Below are 6,000 nucleotides of genomic sequence, written 5' to 3'. Positions count from 1 at the left end.
CAAGTCCATAACGTTTGAGAGGGCAAAGGGCTCTTTTAAAAAGGCCAAACTGGACTCGTAGGAGTTAAAGAAATCAGCGCAGTCCCCTCAAGCCTCCGGATGTCCATAGAATAAATCCCCGGGGTTTCACACGAGATTGTTTAGAGAGCTTTCAAAAAAGTGGGTCGAAAGAGCCTTGCGAAGGTAGAGAGGTCACTTTTGATACCATCAATGAAAGAAACGCATCTCCTTTGTTCCAAGACTCTTTTGAACACTTTTTTAACACTTTTGGCGACCATTTTATCCCTGGTGCCAAACCCCTCGACTGGACCTTTTGGATGCATGTCGAGACGACAGCTTACAGTGTTCTTCATCCAAACACTGAGGACCTCAAAGCCACTCACAGCCAGCACTAAGACTACACCTACATTGGGGTCTAGGCCTTCTGCCGCCCCATGGAAGCCATCATTGGCGCTAAGGGCGGCTAAATTAATGATTAAGAGAGCTCAGATACACATCTAATTATAGTATTAATTTTGATGAAATTCTATTGTTAATTAATAAATTATATCTTGATGAAGTTTAAAATTCAAAGTGTTCAGATTCTAATTGACCATTCGTCATATGAATTTGGGCATTTTAGTAGGAACATCACATTGATCACTTAAAATAAATAATGAACCAAAAAAAAAAAAAAAAAAAAAAAAAGAACTACAATGCACACCAACCATATTTGTGCTTAACAAATATGTTTTAAACTGTATTTTTCCTCAACAAAAGTCCCCTTCATATTCCCTAGAAATCGCTTATTTCCTATCGTTTATTATTATTATACAATTGTTCATTTCTCATTGATCATGTCGATACATTTTTTGTATCTCGCAATCTTTCCTTCAAAAATGAACAGAAGATAGCCTCAAAATCAATTGTTAGTTAGTAGTGTTTAGATTCAGGCTAAAAATCCTATACCGGTCTCAATGCCTTATAATTTAAACTAATTTGTTCCATGTTCCATATTGTAAAGTGTGAATTTGATCAGTCCCATAAAATAAAGTAAAAATCATCACCCATTTAATTTTTTCCCGGATCATGGTTTCGGACTACATTCTCGACTGAGTTCTCGGTGCAGGAAAAAATCGCTTTAGACCAAACTGCAAAAAAATCGTTTCCTCGGAACGAGTATGAAGACCAATTTTAGCGACTATGAAATTGATATTCAAAAGTTGTTAGGAATTGTTCATCGCTTAAGAAGAGATAATTAATGTTCAAAAACAGATAAGAAAAAAGAAGTCGAAAAATCGACAGATGGTAGAAAAATATATTGTACTTTTATATATAGAAGAAAACCGAATGAGTTTGTGCACTTGCACATTCTTTGGACCGTATAACACGACGCTACCTTGATTGTATCCCACAACTTTTATTAAAGAAACAGAAAAAAGGCCCAAAATCATCTGTTAGTTAGCCAAATAAGTCAATCATTCCATCTGTCATTTATCTCTTATGTATTCCCAGACTATCCCTATCATATTATTTATTCACCATTTCTAAAATGAATTACATATTATTAAAATCTACATAGTACTTTATTCGATATTGTATTATGATATTGGATAGTAATATTTTGTTATAAGAGTAGTTATTAAATTATGTCCATGTAGAAGTAGCCCAAATTTCTTCATAAAAATATTAAAATGGCCAATATGTATAAACAAAAAGGGATCAACAAGAAGTTGTATTCCTGTTTTTCCAGAAACGAAGCATAAGTAGAATAACTTATTACTTAGTTTATTGATATAAAAGAAACACATTTTGACGTATCAAAGGAGAAGAGGGAATCGACAGCCGACAACAAAATACAAAAAAGTTGTATTCATATATGGCTACATTTGGTCAGGAAGTATTCTCATTGTTCAATCATTGATTTTCTTTCCAAATTATATTTTTAGAAAAGTTGTCAAAGTGTTTCAAGTCCCCCAAGGCCTCGAGTAATAACGAACTTGTTCTATCATTAAACCCTAATATTATTTTTCTTCTGCAATATTTAACTCGTGAATTCTCAATTGATCGATTTTCGATTTGAATATGTTTGTCGTATTACTATTTTTTTGGTAATCCCATTTAAAGATTTAAAATAGCTGCGTACGAAATCACACCACAACGCTTATATTGAAATTAAATGTTATATCTGAAAAAATATTGAAAAACAAATTAAGTTATTTAGAGTAGAGTAATATAAAACTAGGAATAGTCATAAATATTTATCTACGCCCTTCGTACAACTAACTAAACTTTATACCGGGGAGGGAGTAAAACTAAATTCTCTCCTAATCATTGCACGTGCATCTCACGCTCAAACCATTAAACACAAAAAAATTGACACTACTATAGATAACTTAAAACCTGGATCAAACAAGTTTAATCGGGATATTTTTTGAATAAATTGAGTGTTCTTTATTCCGTCTGTTGAAATTTACGCGGAACTACCAAATATTTAGGTTAACCACTAATAGCGACAATGACTAGAGACAAATTTTACTCAGCTGTTGTAGCTGAAATTCAGTGATTACAATATTATTAAATTCCCTTTGAAAAAGATTGATTATGATTGATTTTTGGCAAATTTAGTTTTAATATTTATTAAGCAATTTTCATAAAATATGCTGGATAGGTTGTGTTGAGTACAGATTATAATAATATTCCGGAGGAAAAAGTTTGAACTTGTCATGAATTTGTAAGTAATAATGTAACATATACTAATATGAAAAAATAATTTGGATGTAAGGAGCTTAAAACAAGTTTATTCAACGCAACCTAAACAAAAATTCCGAAATTAATATTAAAACTAAATTGGGCAAAAATAAATCCAAATCGACCTTTTATTAAGGGATTTTTTTTCCAATTGAAATGTAAGGTCTATTCTATGACTAGGATATAAAGTGCATTTCAGCCAGTGCGTAAAAATGCACTTGCATTATTTAAAGTGTGTGGCCATGTGACCCTCATATGATAGTGCAGAATTTTTTTTTGGCCCTCTGTATCATGGAAATTGTCTATGCCTGACCTAGCTAATAGTCTAAATGACTCTTGGGATAAATGATGAATATTATTTATAAATAATTGTACATAGTCAACTTCCCATATGTTCAATAAATTACATATTATTTAGTATGTAGTGTACCAACTGATAATAATTAAATATGAATAGACATTCACATATGGAAACCTCCGACTATGAGAGGTTAATAGTTGTAAGATGAATGAGCAAGCAAAAGTATAAGGACTATTTACCTTAATGGGAAATTAATGATACCCTTATTCCCCTTTCTCCTGAAAAATTTTACTACCTATAAATTAAGAAAAGACAAATATTTTATAGGGTACATGCAATAGTAGGGCCTGACGATATGGATTTTGAGGGACCGACAACGATTATGTGGGACTAAAAACTGCTAACAAAATATTCAGACGATTTTTTTCTTTAATTTAAACTGGTTATAATTTTTCTTATTAAAATTTTTAAATTGTGCATTCTTTTTTTTTTATTAACACACATAGAATTTTATACAGGTTTTAGGTTATTATTATTTTATTTTTTTTACAATAAATGATTTAAATGATCATAGTCTTTTAAAAAATCATGAAAACTAAATGTTGCATAACTAACAATCCTTTTTCCCCCCAGAATTTACCAATTTTTACATCCTGTCCGGAACGTCTTGAGATACATTAATACATTTATAATATGAGAGGGGTCCTCAGGGGTGGGTTGAAGGGCTTGTAGACCCCCCAACCAAATTGAGAATTTTTGCTTTTTACTTAAATATAGAATATTAAATGTATTAGATTTATTTTTTAATATTGTGAATAACTATTGATTTTTGAAATTTTTCACCAAAAAATTTAATATTATAATTTTTTTCTTTGAAATTTAATATTTGAAAGTTAATTTTTAATTTTTTTTTTCACAAAACATTTAACTTTCTCTAAATAACTTTGAATCTTTGAAATTTTTCTCTAGTAGATTTAATTTTGAAATTGAAAAAAATATATATATATCAAATATGATCAAACTTGGTACTAAGATTATACATATATATGATCACAGCAAGAGGCCATTACATTTTAAGAGTTCAAGGCCATATTCCAAGGTCAAGGTTATACCAAAAAAGGACCATAGGCGGAGGTTTTGCGCTCTACGAGTGCCCATCCTTGTTTTAATCATAAAATAACTCTCAAAATTAATTTTTGTATTATTTTAGACAGACAGTTTAAATCTGTGAATACGTAAATTTTTACAAAACTTTGAAGAGCGCTAGAGTCCTCCAAATGATTCACAATTTTTTTTTTTAACTATTTTAATAATTTGTGTAAAATTACGCAAATTTTGATCCCTTTTTGTGTTTGCATAGCTCAAAAAAATACATTAACTTAATAATTTCTTAACCACAAATACTTATGCTTACATTTTTTTAAAATTACTGACGTGTAATTTAAGTGCATGATAGTGTAGGTTTGTATATTATAATCCATTTTAAATATATGATACGTAGCTTAATACAATAAAGTTGTTGTCAAATCACAAAATAAAAGAATTTAGGAAATAAGTGAAGTTGGAAATACTTACTAGATTTGCATCTCTTGCTGTTTGTAGGAACAAATGTTCTCTCTGCCCCTCTATTCCGACGGTCTTAACATATATCTGTGTTAGACGTGTATTTCGACAAAAAGTTTGCCTCCCGGGTCATTACATTAGGTAAAAATATAACTTACAAGATAAGATTGATTCATTTCCAAGGCTTGTCAAGTTTATATTTTATTCATCTTGTTAATATTACTAAAGTGGGATCTAATTGATGAGTCCATACTCTATAACTCAAAACTATTTCTGAGTTATCAAACTAATCATACGAAATTTTCATAAGCATAAAAATGCTGTCGGGTGGTTCACAACATATCAATTAATTTATATAATATGAATATATTTATATCTACTCAGCTAGAGATATCTTGTCACTGAAAAGCTACTAATAAATATTTTGTTTCGATTTTTTTAAAATATTGAACCCTTAGGATATGAATCCGTTGGCAAATCAAACACAACACAACATAACAAATGCTTTCTGACCTACGGGTACATCTAATCATTTGACAGATAAACAAATTCGATTTTTTAAAACTCTATTTAACAACCAACACAATTTTTTTTTAAATGAACTTTCTCCTAAACTAATCCTCCGATTTTAATAAAAACCAATGTCAAATGAAAGCTGAATAAAAAAATTATTATTATTATTCTATATAATCGCCTATAGTGTACATAGCGGCCTCGACTTGACATCAGTAACGTAAGCAGGTTTTGATTATAGTCTCATTGTTCAAATTCCGGAATTCTTCTTGGATAATAGAAAACAGCTCGGATTTTGTGCTGGAGGATGATCTGTTGGTCCGTCACTCTACAACGTCACATACAAAGAATTTCATGGGGTTGAGGTATGGTTAGTTTGGAGGTCTAGCCCTGGGTACAACAAAGTGGGGAATTTTTTTTTGACAACCAAGTCAACGTTTTCTTTACAGTGTGGCATGGAGCAGTGGATTCATAATCACCTCCAGACTCTTCCAGTGTCTCCCTGACTCTTCTTTCAAAGGAACTGTCCATGTTTATGAAGTTCACAATATCAACATATTCTCGTCTGGCCCGGATTGCTACATGGGCACTCTGCTTTTTCGCTTATTTCACCTGATTATTCGCTGCTTGACTTCGCAGTGCTTGAACGTTTAAAGGGGATGCTGTCGGGAGTCCAATACAAGTCCAAGGACCAAATGAAGTCTGCCCTTAAGAATGCCTGAGCCAACCTTCCCCAGAGCTTCATCGCCAAGTCATGCAGCAAGTTCCGGTCCAGGCTGGAGTTGGTAGTGAAGAACATGGGCGGCCATATTGAATATGTGTCTAAGACTCTCATCTTTCATGTTAAATAAATTAATTCATCGACCACTTTTAAAATTACAGAATTATTTAAC

This window comes from Lepeophtheirus salmonis, chromosome 13 (assembly GCF_016086655.4).
Source record: "Lepeophtheirus salmonis chromosome 13, UVic_Lsal_1.4, whole genome shotgun sequence".
Taxonomy (NCBI): Eukaryota; Metazoa; Arthropoda; class Copepoda; order Siphonostomatoida; family Caligidae; genus Lepeophtheirus; species Lepeophtheirus salmonis.
This window is presented reverse-complemented; position numbering follows the sequence as displayed.